This window comes from Mirounga leonina, unplaced genomic scaffold (genome assembly GCF_011800145.1).
Source record: "Mirounga leonina isolate KUSES-001 unplaced genomic scaffold, KU_Mleo_1.0 Mir_97, whole genome shotgun sequence".
NCBI classification, from domain to species: Eukaryota; Metazoa; Chordata; class Mammalia; order Carnivora; family Phocidae; genus Mirounga; species Mirounga leonina.
This window is the reverse complement of record NW_023270889.1, coordinates 6,799,130-6,813,172: the sequence shown is the minus strand read 5'-3', so window position 1 is coordinate 6,813,172 and position 14,043 is coordinate 6,799,130. Positions and strand designations below refer to the sequence as shown.

At 36.5% G+C, this 14,043-nt stretch overlaps 1 protein-coding gene and 1 pseudogene across 3 annotated transcripts in view; both read right to left on the bottom strand.

Annotated features, from left to right (window-relative positions):
- The window catches only part of LOC118006542 (F-box only protein 4), a 441,418-nt gene that overhangs the window by 246,630 nt on the left and 180,745 nt on the right, over positions 1-14,043 (bottom strand). The gene's annotated exons all lie outside the window — the stretch shown is intronic.
- On the bottom strand, positions 12,633-12,760 carry LOC118006576 (annotated as a pseudogene).

Genomic DNA, 14,043 nt, shown 5'->3' with positions numbered 1-14,043 from the left:
TTCAGATAGATCAGAAGCTTTCAAATTAAACTCACTATATATTTTGGGCCAGGTCAGATTCTTGGGCAGGGTGAATTTCTCTAGCTTCTGAATGGGAAAAAAGCCAATGTAATGATCCATTTTTCTTTTGAGTGAGAGGATGGAGCTATTGTTCATGTAGTTAAGAAAAGATTAATCTTATAGCAATTAAAATCTTAAAATAATAAAATTGCTGTGGAGCAATACATTTAGCCACAATATTTTAGCCAATACTTTTTATAATAACTAGATTTTGAGTCACGTATGCATCATCATTCAAATATAAATAAATTACACTCCTTTCACTAAAATAGACATGGTAATTTCCATAAATTTTAATGAACTTTATCCTCTAGCTGGTCAACTATTCTTGCAAGCCTTCTTACTTCTTGGGAGTAGTAGAGCGTATGGAGCACAGACTTGGGACTAACATGGCTGGAGTTTAAATCCTGAGTCTAGGCATTCTCATTTTAACTTCATATCATATGCTTAAATACTGCTTCAGGTACCTAATGCAGAAAGGGTTCCTATCACATAAATGGAGCTGTTGTGATTAATGAGGTGATATATTTATTTTAAGTAGTTGGTCTAGCTCCTGGCACATAGTATAATTCCTTAATCATTGTTGAGCATTATGATTATTGAAGTAGACTCATTCTTCAATTGGAATAAAGAGTGAAATACAACACTTAATTGCCTAAGGGTCTCTCACTTTCCTGCCCAAGATTTCCCAATGCCAAAGGGGGCTTCCTTCTTTTCTTCTCTTCTTATAATTATTAATCCTCATGTGAAGCAGTGGAAGTGGGTAGCAATCATCAGATAGGTAAATCTTGGCAGGCTTTTTGGAGCATTCTGAATGTTCATTCTAGAAAGACAATGTGCCTCCGGAACAGATGTGAGATTTACATGGCACTGCTTTCACTTTTCCATTTCCCATGTTTTTTTTTCCTGCAAGGGCCACAGGCATCCTTGACATAACCTGTGCTCTTCTTTTTTTCCCCATAATATGCTATATTTAGTCATAGCCAGCACTAGGCTTTCATTTAAACCATGAGGCATGGTGAGAGAGATGATGGAAATAAAAGTGATTCACTAATGGGAAGCAAAGAGGAAAGCAAGGTCAACATGTGATCCTGCCCAGTTTTGTGGGAAAATATGGAAATAAAGTATGGTCATACTGTGCTTCTCTATTAAAGTATTGGTGTTTAATTAAAACTTGAATTAAAAATCTGATTTCTCTCTATTTCCCACTTTATTCTTCACATCTTATGAATGGTGAATGTTGAACACTGTCAGCTGCTAGAACTGTAAGGTATAGAATACACACCATATAGATAGATATAATCATCTCTCTCCAACTTCCTGAAATAGATTTGAACAAAAGGAAGAAAAAATGACAGATGTTTCAAAGTCCTGATAGGATGGTAATTGAGGATAATTTAAAAAGTTCTATTTACCTAGCAAGTTCATCCAAAATAATTATCAGGCATTAGTCATAAATGTGCTCCTTTCACCATCTCAGGTACAAAAGAGAATAAAATTTTTAAAAAAATCTTGGAAATAAATACTCACACTTTATAAGTTTGACAAACTGTAAGGAGAAGTAAGAAGTAGGGAAAGGAACTAATACATATTAAGTACTTTGATTTAGCAACTATGCTAGATGTTTATCAAATTTCCTTTCTATTGTTTGTTACAATTATGATTTTTCACTCTAGAACTGTTAGATGATCCCTCTGAATTCTGAGCAGTGTCATTGTGAGCTATTACATTGTTACAATGTAACAACACATACTTTTACTAAGATTACATTGCCATTATAAAATGGACAATGAAATCATTTCCTCCACAAGGGCAACGGACTTCCCCTCTTTAAGATGAGGATTGGCAGTGGGCATGCCCTTCCTGAACCTTAGAACCCAACTCTGTTTTTCAGTAAGTCTGGGAAGAAATTTATTAGTTGATATGAGAGTTGAGAGATTCAGTCCCCTTTTATTTATCATTAAAACTCTATTAGGGACTTCATCTCCCTTGTTCAAAGGATTCTGTTCCCATCTTGTACAGTCCTGTCAAAATTTTCTGTACACAGAGCTGTCATGTTGTTCTAATAATGCAAGGAAACTGGCAACATTAAGTATTTACATGGTGAGGAGATCAGAAAGAGATTGCCAAGATGCCCGGAGTTCAGTCAAAACCCAAGCGATAGTACAGTAGGTGATGTCTTCTACTCTTTCTGTCTGCAGAAGATCAGAAGTGGCTATTAGATTTTTTTCAAAGTAACATTTTTAATAATGCTGCTTGGGAAATGATACTACTTCTGCTGTAAGTTACAGGAAGAAATAAATTCCAGTTGGCTCCTTCAACAAAAAATTGTGACTGGGTATGCTACAATGTATTTCTATCTTCAAAGAGAGCTGTAAGAATAAAATGCTTTGCCTGTATTTAATAAAACCTACTTCAATGGTTAGGGATTTATGTTCTCAGAGTTTTCAAAGGAAATGCATTCATTTCAGAGCAGTTGCTTGAAATGACTAATTTCTGTTGCTTTTCCTAATTTCATTTTCATTTGATTTATCTGAGAGTTTGGGGGAAAGGAACTATTTCACATCAATTAATTTTCCAGACAATTATAGCAGAACTGCTTATTTTATTTTAAAGATTTTATTTATTTATTTGAGAGAGAGAGACAGAGAGAGCACAAGCCAGGGTGGGAGGGCGTGCAGAGGGAGAGGACCAAGCAGACGTCCCAATGAGTGGAGAGCCTGATGTGGGGCTCGATCCTAGGACCCTGAGATCATTACCTGAGCCAACGTCGGATGTTTAACTGACTGAGCCACCCAGGTGCCCTGCAGAACTGTTTATTTTAGTCACACTGGGAACGATTTTAAACTTTATTTAAAAATAGTCCATGTGGATCAAGTTTATCATTTTAACCTGACACCTGTTGGCTGTGCTGCTGGGTGGGGCAGTGATGTCTTGTCCCCTGTATTCTTGGCACTTCGTGCTATACATGGCAGTCAGTCACAGCTCAGTGCCTGCTTTGCCCTGGGGTAACATGACTAAACATGTTCTCTTCCTCCACTGAGTTTATATATTTAGAAAGCATTCAACACATATGTATTAAATTAATGAATACTAAGTAGTAACACAGATTCTCCTGGCTTATTGTCTCTCCTTACAGACAGAAAAACACACATATTTCTGCTTACCAGCAATCTTTCCCAGTTATTTTGGAGTATCCCCAGGGGAGTCTTCCATGTACTTGGAAATAGGTCTGCTTATGTTCGCTTTTATAATCGTCAGACCTAACTATTGTTCTAATATACGTTAATTCATCTATGTTGTCCTCATGACAACTGTACTACAAGAGCTGCATAATCAAATGTGGAAGAAAAAACTTGCCTCCATCTTGATTTCTACTTGGTTAGTTGATCCTAGAAACACCAATGTTTTTTGAAATTGCTCATGAAAACTGATGATTTGGGTTCTGCTTTTTTTTTTTTTAAGATTTTATTATTTATTTGAGAGAGAGAATGAGAGAGAGAGAGCACAGGAGAGGGGGAGGGTCAGAGGGAGAAGCAGACTCCCTGCTGAGCAGGGAGCCCGATGTGGGACTTGATCCCGGGACTCCAGGATCATGACCTGAGCCGAAGGCAGTCGCTTAACCAACTGAGCCACCCAGGCGCCCTGGGTTCTGCTTTTAAACCCGTCCCTCCACAAGTGCTAATGATCAAGCTAGTAGGCCAGGAGTTGGGGAGAGTTACCATGTCATGCTCTTCCATCATCCACCTCTCCTTTCTCTCCACACACATTCACTCTGATTGTTCTGATTTTCCTAACAATCAAAATGAAAAGCTCTCATTCGTATCAACTTGCACATAGATATTGAGGGGGTCCCACTAGCCAAGAAGAGAACTCCTGTTTGTGCTGAACTAGGACAACTGTTAAACCATTTTGAGCATTAAGGACTATTTCAAAATATACATTCATACCACTTCTCATTAGTTGCTTTAATCAACCTTGAGATGGGAAGGCAAGTAACTAAGCAACTAAGCAATTGGTTTCCTAGGGCTGATGTAACATTACCACAAATTAGGTGCCTGAAGACAGTAGAAATTTATTCTCTCACTGTTCAGGAGGCCAGAAGTTCAAAATCAAAGTGTCAGCAGCATTGGTTTCTTGTTGGAAGCTTAGAAAAGGATCTCATGCCTCTCTCCTAGCTGCTAGTGATTGCTGGATTCTTAGCATTCCTTGGCTCATGAACATATCACTCCAATCTCTGCTTCCATCACCACGTGATGTTCTTTCTCTGTGTCTGTATCCCTGGGTCCAAACTTCTCTCTTCTTATAAAGACCCCAGTCATATGGGTTAGGGACCACCCTATCCTATATGACCTCATCTTAACTTGATTACATCTGCAAATATCCTTTTTCCAAATAAGGCCACATTCATAGATTTAGGGTAGACATGAATTTTGTGGAGACAGTATTTAACCCAGTATAGAAACTATGTTTGTTAAATGGGAATAAAATGCCATCTGCTTGATAATGGCTAGAGACAACTCTTTCCAAGTCTAGAAGGCCATTTTCCTTTACTTCTGCATGGAAGCTCTGTTGAGGTTGGGAGAATATTCAACTTCAGAAAAGTCAAGTGTTATTGTAGGTTAGGTATGCTTCACCATTCTGTCTGTCTGTCTAGCTATCCAGTGAGCAAGTCTTATCTACTCACAGTATATGCGGTTCACTGATTTTGTACCTGACATTTGAATAAAAATGACCTGCTTGGCACACAGAATGTAGAAGATACCAATTCCTACTGCCTCCTTTCTGTTGTGTTTAATATTGTGCCATGCAATCTTTCATCTGAGGGGTGGGTTTTTTTTTCTTTTTATTTATAACCTTTGAAATGCCTTTTTTTTAAATCAAAACTAGGAAGACTGTTAAGCGAAGTATGGATATTAAAGTTATTAATTCTATTATATGAAGTACATACTTTTGCAGAATATATTCCTTTAAGAATGAGTACTTACATTAGGTATTTTAAGCACACAAATGGAATTTAATTTTATCCTTGAATCAGACACAATGGACACAGTAGATCCAGCACAGGTATGGAAACTAGAATGATAATGTTACATTCCTATTTCCACAGCAAACCCATGTAATTATCCTGATTAAGCACATAATTTGTTTAATCTATATTCTTTGTTTGCATCTTCTGACTCTATTATTCAGTACCTGAGATGTATCTAAAATTTACCATTTAGTTTCAAATTAACATCTGTCGTAAACTACCCAAGAAGACTAGGTGTATGAAACAAGGAGTAGTTATCCTAATGGTTGAATAAGGGAGTATTTGGCTTAATCACATTTAATTAATATAAATGCTGCATAATGTTTGATTTTCAAGGAAACACAATACAATGAGATACAGAGCACAATACAGCCCAGATGTGGGGCAAGTAAGAGCTTCTTCCAGCTATAAATATAACCATCACTTAATGCTCCTTTATATCATTCAGAGAGATGAGGATGCAGAGAAAGGGTAACCCACTTACACTGTTAGTGGGAATGCAAACTGGTGCAGCCACTCTGGAAAACAGTATGGAGGTTCCTCAGAAAGTTAAAAATAGAACTACCCTATGATCCAGCACTTGCACTACTAGGTATTTATCCAAAGGATACAAAAATACTAATTTGAAGGGACACATGCACCCCAATGTTTATAGCAACATTATCAACAACAGCCAAATTATGGAAAGAACCCAAATGTCCATCAACTGATGAATGGATAAAGAAGAAGTGGTAAATATATACAATGGAATATTACTGAGTAATAACAAAGAATGAAATCTTGCCATTTGCAATGATGTGGATGGAGCTAGAGTGTATTATGCTAAGCAAAATAAGTCAGTCAGAGAAAGATAAATACCATATGATTTCACTCATATGTGGAATTTAAGAACAAAACAGATGAACATAGGGAAAAAAGAAAGAGAGGCAAACCAGAAACGGACTCTTAACTATAGAGAACAAATTGAGAATTACTGGAGGGGAGGTGGGTGGGAGAGATGGGTTAAATCGGTGATGGGTATTAAGGAGGGCACTTGTGATGAGCACTGGGTGTTGCATGTAAGTGATGAATCACTAAATTCTACACCTGAAACTAATATTATACTATATGTTAACTAACTGGAATTTAAATAAAAACTTGAAAAAAGAAATCATTCAGAGAGCTGGTTAGCTATTTCAGTGCTCTATAGTTAACATTATGAGCTTATTGTGTTCTGTAAAAATATTAATAATTAATATTATATATAGTACTTAACAACATGCTAGTCAATAATCTAAGCATTTTACGAATATTAGCTCATTTAATCCTTTCCATAATTCTATTAATGTAGGTACAATAATTATCTCAATTTTAGAGATGAGAAAACTAGGCACAGATGTTCTAAGTGACTTTTCTGAAATCACAAGCTAAGAAGTGGCAAGGTCAGGATTTGAAACCATGTAGGCTGGTTCTGGAAATCATGCTCCCACTTCTGTTCTACATTGCCATTTTAAGGGGTGGGTGTCGAGTCTCTGCATATTTGAAATCACACTCTACAGAATATGAACTGTGTGCTCCACTGATCCTTGAAGACCAGTTGGCAGTCTCTATCATACTGACAAAGACTGGGTGAAAATTATCTAGGGACTATTAAAATAACATAGCTGGAATTCATATTTTACTCATGTAGTCAACCAGCTGCTTATGAAGCAGCTTCCAGGTTCTAGGCACTCTCCTATGTATTACTGATACAATGGTAAGTGAAATACAGCCCCTGCTCATGGTAGAGAGACACAGGCATGTAAATAGCTACATCACATACCATCTGTTACAGCCCAAATCACAGCGTTGTTAGAGGAAAACATCTTGCCATGATGCCTCTGAATTGGTCACAACTCAATATAAATAATCAAACTCCTTAGATGCCAAGCAATGTATGTTAATGCAATTCCTGGACTTCGCTGCAGGACATTCTGAATGTCAACTCATGCATCTAAATACTTGTTTTGAAAAACCTGCCAGCTCATCTGGGATCTGTAGACAGTGCAGGGCATGGCTCTCAGTCTGAGAAATGCTTGCTTGCATTTATGTACCTTGCCTCAGCCTATCTGATGCAGGCAAACCACTGCTTTGTTGATCAATTATAGGAGTTCAGCATTTCATCAGAAGCCATGCCTTTAAAATGTGGGGCAAGAATTAATGCAGGATCAGAGGTACAGGTCTGTGATTCAACAGTCTTACACAATTCACAGCACTCACCATAGCAAATAATACATTATATGTTAAAAAAAAAAAAGAAGAAGATAGTAGGAAGGGAAAAATGAAGGGGGGGAAGTTGGAGGGGGAGATGAACCATGAGAGACTATGGACTCTGAGAAACAAACTGAGGGTTCTAGAGGGGAGGGGGGTGGGGGGATGGGTTAGCCTGGTGATGGGTATTAAAGAGGGCATGTATTGAATGGAGCACTGGGTGTTATACGCAAACAATGAATCATGGAACACTACATCAAAAACTAATGATGTAATGTATGGTGATTAACGTAACATAATAAAATTTTTTAAAAATAAAAAAAAAAAAGAATTAATGCAGGATCACCGATTAGGGACTTTTCTGGCCTCAGTGATTTGATTATTATTAATCAGGGCTTATCAGGAGTGGGTCAGTACACTAAGCACTTTGCATGCAGCATCTCACTTAATCTTCACAGCTTCCCAATGAGGTAAGTATTCATAATTATCTCTATTTTACAAATGAGAAACTGAGGTTTAAAGTCTGCCCGAGGAGTGGCTCATAGGAAGTGGCAAAGTCAGGACTCAACTCCAGCCCTATCAAAGTGTAAGGCTCATGCATGTCCTTAACTGCCATGTTGTCCTGCCTCTGGTTCATTTAAAAAGCACCACTGAAGCGCTTAACCACAATTTGCACCTACAGAGTGGAACCCTCAGAGTACTGTGGAGACAGGTGGTCCCACAGCTCTTGATTATAACCAGTAAAGCCCTGCTTATCCAATGGCTATTCTCCCTTCCACTTGTGACATTTGAACCTTTGAACAGTGTTAAATTAACAGTGCAGATGAGTATGCTTACATTCATCCCATCAGTCTAACAAATGTCTTTTCTTAAATGAGGTAAGACCTCAGCATGGAATATATCTGGGCCCTCTAGCCTGCCAGGAAGCCACCAGCCTTAATGACATTATTGCTAGCTATTGTTTCATTTGAAGGTCACCACTGTCAACTCAGAAGTGAAAGTAGACAGGAGAGAATATAAAGGACAGGGTAGGTGGATATTTACTTAAAGTAGAACTGGTGCATTAGGTCAGAAGAACTTGAAGTTGTTAGTGAAGTCATAACATTAAACTATCATCTAAAAGTTGTTCCATTCTCTGAGAAATACAATTTAGTAAGGCATAATTTATAGATTATTAATTTTTCAGTAAATGCATAATATTATACTTTAAAGTAAAACAGTGTTTTATGTAGAGATTATGTTTATAAGGACACTAAATTGAGAGAAAGCTATCGTTAAAAGTATCAAGATGATAAGATACCTCTGTGAGTACTTAAATATTCATCCATCCATTCATTCATTCATTTAGTCAGTCATGCTTTCCAAAACATTGAGTATTAGACATTTCATTAATAGAGTAGCAATAAATATAATAAATAAAGTAAAATTTAAAAAAAATTTTAGATGGTTTGTGGATTTTAAGATAGACTTTAAAATGTTCCTTTTACTTAAAATTAAAAGGAATTGAGGGGCTATATTGAAAGTCAGTAGTTATGATAAAAATTAGTACCCAAACTTGAGCCAATCAATTCACTTCTCTAAGCCTCGATTTCCTCATTTGTAAAGTGAAATGTTGGGGTAGAAAACTCCTAAAGTCTTCTCAGGTATAAAATCTTATGCTTCATTCACAGACCTTCCATTTATCTACTTAAGGATAAAATTAGTCTCTTTAGAATTAATCTCAAGAAGCCAAGTAGTCAGAGAAATTTTATAGGCAATGAATATGAATATATACATAACTTGAAAGAGAACTGAACTGTGGAGATTCTAGTATGGATAAAGAACATAGGCTAGAGGACATTGCCTCTAGATTGGAGACTGACTAATAGTGGCACTATCTGGATTTCATGCAAAGGAATAAATACTGTTGAAGAGTTGACCAATTTGAAGTGTTTGGGGAACAGTTTAGTTATCATTTAACTTTTCAAACACTAGAGCTATCACAGACAAAAAAGAAAGGAAGGAAGGAAGGAGGGAAGGAAGGAAGGAAGGGACAGAGAAGAGAAGAGAGGAGATAAGAGAATTTGAAGGAGAAAAATATCCAAATAGATGAAATAACTGTTCTACATATCTATCTGAGCTATCTACAGAGTTTATTACCCTGTATAATCATGGCTGGAGGCCTGTAACACTGCAGATAGGAATACAAAATTTCATGACTAGATACCTGAGTTATAGCTCCAACACCCTCTGGCAGATGTCTACAAATATATCTAAACTCTCTCTCTCTCTCTTTTTAGGATTTATTTATTTATTTATTTAGAGAGAAGGAGCAGGGGGGAGTGGCAGAAGGAGAGAGAGAATCTTCAAGCAGACTCCCCACAGAGCGTGGAGCCCGACATGAGGCTCGATCCCACAACCCCGATCTCATGATCTGAGCCTAAATCAAGAGTTGCACACTCAACCGACTAAGCCATCCAGGTGCCCCTGTATCTAAACTCTCATAATAACAATATCCTTTTCTATAAAGTGAGGATGATAATAGTACATCCCTTTTAGGATTGTCATGAGGTTTAAATAAAATAATACTGTGAAGTATATAACTAGTACTTGACATGTGCTCAATAAATGCTATCAATAACAATAATAATACCTGTTGTTATTATTACTATTAATATTGTCACTGCTTGAGCACATGTTAAACAAATATGATAAATAACAAAGGTATCCAAAAGCCATATGTGAGTAAGAGGTGTTTGGCATTAAACCCAATTTCCCTTGAAATGAGTTGTTGGGAGTTGAGGAAGTTTTCCTTGAAATAAGTGACATTTGGTGGGTGATAAATTCAGATTTAAATACGTGATTTTAGAAACAGAACAAACGAAAGCTCAAGGGTTATATTGGTCAATGCATCACGTGAAATCAATGTCTCCTTAATTCCTTTTGTATATTCAAAATTTTAACCACCTATACCTTTCGGCATGTTTAGAAACACTGTTGTAATGGGAAGAATATTGTATTAAAATTGTGAAATTTGCTTTTCTGGGCTTGAGGGTTTTTTTATTATTATTTAGAGTCAATTACCCAACATACAGCACATCACTGGTTTCAGATATAGTGTTCAATAATTCCTCAGTTGCATATAACACCCAGTGTTCATCACATCACGTGCCTTGAGTTTTTGAAAACTTTAGTTCTATGGTTCTTTGAGTTCTAAAGAGCTATGGTCTTCTGACCTAAATCATTGATGCATCTTTCTAAAGCTAAAATTGGCTTGAAGAATTCACCCATGTTATATCAGAGCAAACCAAGGTCCTGATACTTAATTTAAACATGAATGAGTTTAAAAGAAACAGCATGACCCTATGCAAAACTAAAGCAAAATAAATAGCCAAAAAAAAAAAAAAAGAAACAATGAATGAAAAAGATAGAAAGAAAAGCCATTAATATAATTCGAAGATCTTTTTTTTGTATAGCCACACAGCTGTTCATATTTAAAGAAGCAGACAGGTATTACAAACACAAAGAACTCTGAAAATATAGTGGTGAGCTGTTTATTAAAAAATCTGCTGACAAACACCCTGTCACGAGCAGACATCAAAATAAAGGAACTAGTGGTGAACACGGATTCCAATGAAATATGGAACTGATCTAAACAGTGGTAGGAAAATGTACACAGATTATAAATTCTATAAGCCCAGGCAATGCAAAAATAACGTAGTGATAAATACACATTAAAAAGTTTAAGTCTCTTCTTTTCTTACTGGGAATTAATAGATACTATCTAAAGTTGATAAATCAAGAAACAGAAGTTTATACACTTTGTATAAAATTAATAATATAACTGCCAGGGAATAAAACTCATGATTGAGGGGCACCTGGGTGGCTCAGTCGTTAAGCATCTGCCTTCGGCTCAGGTCATGGTCCCAGCGTCCGGGGATCGAGCCCCACATTGGGCCCTCTGCTCAGCAGGAAGCCTGCTTCTCCCTCTCCCACTCCCCCCCCCCCGTTCCCTCTCTCACTGTGTCTCTCTCTGTCAAATAAATAAAATCTTTAAAAAAAAAAACAAAAAACCCCTCATGATTGATATAATATAGAAATCTATATTCTGTTAACAGAGAATATGCATTTTAAGCAGCCCCTATTCTCCCCAAATAAAAATAACATGGAGTACTTTTTCTGATTACAATGCATCAAAAGTAGAGAATAACATAGAGACTAAAATATTTCCAAGGACATTTTCCATTCTGCAAAAACAAAGTAAAACAAAACAAAACAAAATTTATCCCAAAAGAAGGAAAAAAATCCCCATGGTCCTTTTTCTATAGAAGACCTGGAAGAAAATGTAAGCTTAATAAAGTAGACATCAAAAAATGAGTGACAAAATACATAATGAGGTGTTTTTTTAAAAAAAGGAGACTATATATTTCCTTATTATTAAAGTCTTACATTAGTGTTGTATATTTGTTAGAATTGATGAGTCAATATTGATACATTAGTATTACTAAAATCTGTGGTTTACATCAGGGCTCACTCTTTGTGTTATACAGTTCTGTGGGTTTTGACAAATGCAAAATGTCATGTATCCACCATTAGAGTGGCATATAGAATAGTTTCACTGTTCTAAAATACTCCATGTTCCACCTATTCTTCTTTCCCAAACACCCCTCAACCCCTGGCAACCACTGACCCTTTTACTATCTCCATAGTTTTTCCTTTGCCAAAATGCCATCTAGTTGAAATCATACAGTATGCAGCCTTTTCAGATTGGCTTTTGTCACTTAGTAATATGCATTTAAGTTTCCTCCATGTCTTTATAGCTCATTTCTTTCTTTTTTTTTTTAAGGATTTTATTTATTTATTTGACAGAGAGAGAGACAGCAGGGGGAGCGGGAGAGGGAGAAGCAGGCTTCCCGCGGAGCAGGGAGCCCAACGCCGGCTCCCTGGACCCTGGGATCAGGACCTGAGCTGAAAGCAGACCCTTAACGACTGAGCCACCCAGGCGCCCCGATAGCTGATTTCTTTTTAGCGCTGAATAATATTCCATTGTCTGGGTATTTATTCAGTTGCTTATTCATATACTTACTGAAGAACATCTGGTTGCTTTCAAGTTTTGGCAATTATGAATAAAGCTGCTATAAATATTCTTGTACAAGTTTTTATGTGGACATAACTCTCCAATTCATTTGGGTAAATACCTAGTAGTACAATTTCTGGGTCATATAGTAATAGCATGTTTCATAAGAAACTTCCGAAATGTCTTCCAAGGCAGCTGTACCGTTTTGCATCCTTACCAGCAATGAATGAGAGTTCCTGTTGCTCATATCCCTGTCACCATTTGGTGTTGTCAGTGTTTTGAATTTTAGCTATTCTCTTAGGTGTATAGTAGTATCTTTCAATTAGCAATAATCGCACCTCGGATAAACTTCATTGGCTATGAGACTGCCACTGCATAAAGCTGTATAGTAGTATCTTATTGTAATCTGCATTTCTTAATAACATATGATACTGAACATCTTTTATATGATTATTTGCCATCTGTACGTCTTCTTTGGTAAGGTGTCTCTTCAGATATTTTATCCATTTTGTAATTCAGCTGTTTCTTTTTGTTTCTGTTTGTTTCCAGGAAAATTCATCATCTTCCATGCCGACCTCATTTTGTTGTTTTCGAAGGTGTTCCCTCTCTCGTTTAATTGTCATCAAAGGCACTTAGAATAATCTCTTCAATAGGTTTGTCCTTTAGGAAAACAACCGCCAGGAAGAAATTTATCGTTTAAGAAAGGCATGGGGTTTGGGGAATACAGCAGTAAGATTTTTCATTTTATAATCTGCTCTACTAATTGATTTTCCCCCAAATGCATATAATTATTTTTAGTTTTCAAGTAAACAGATAAGAAAAAAACTGCCATGATGGCAAAAAAAAAATTTAATTATAAGAAGTCAGTCACAGACAACCTTACTCTTCTCTAATGTGATTTCTCATTTACTGCTTACTTTGTCAACTGTTGCTAAAGAAGAACATCACAAAAGAGAAAGTAAAGAACTAAAAAAGAAAAGAAAAACCACATTAACAAGATTTTGAAGAGGAAATGATAATTTAAAAATACAGAGGCGAAGATTTATGTAATATACAGTGAGCCTCCTACTCAGCTTCTCACCTGAACCCTCAGACAGTCAAGCTGACTTCTAGTAGCTGACCACGTGGAAGTCTTTCGATGCCCCACTAAGGCTGGAAAAACATGGGAGAGGATATTAAAGAAGAGGATGTTTTATTAGTTCCTGGTTTCAGTCCTAACAAATTATTGGCTAAGGTAAAAATAAAATGGTTTTCATTCATACTGAACTAAACAATCAAATACTCCTGTGTAGTTCATAGAATATAATTAAAGAGAAATTTCAACCTAACCATGAGTTCTCAATGCTGTCCCTGACGGCAAGGATGGTCTAACTTTTCCTTGAATCAGGATTCAGGGTAGAAATGAAAATATCTCTTCACTTAGGGACTGTTGAAGCTGCTGCTGGGAATAAGTTAGGGTGTACATCTTGCTAGTTTTTAAACTTGCAGAATGATAAACCAAAGGATAAACAGAAAGCACAATTCCAAATTGCTGCTGAGAAAACACCAAATATTTCTCTTCTTGTCCCTCTCTCTCATTTTAAGAACCAAACATGCAAAAAGAAAAAAAGAAAAAGAAAAAAGAAAGAAAGAAAGAAAGAAAGAAAGAAAGAAAGAAAGAAAGAAA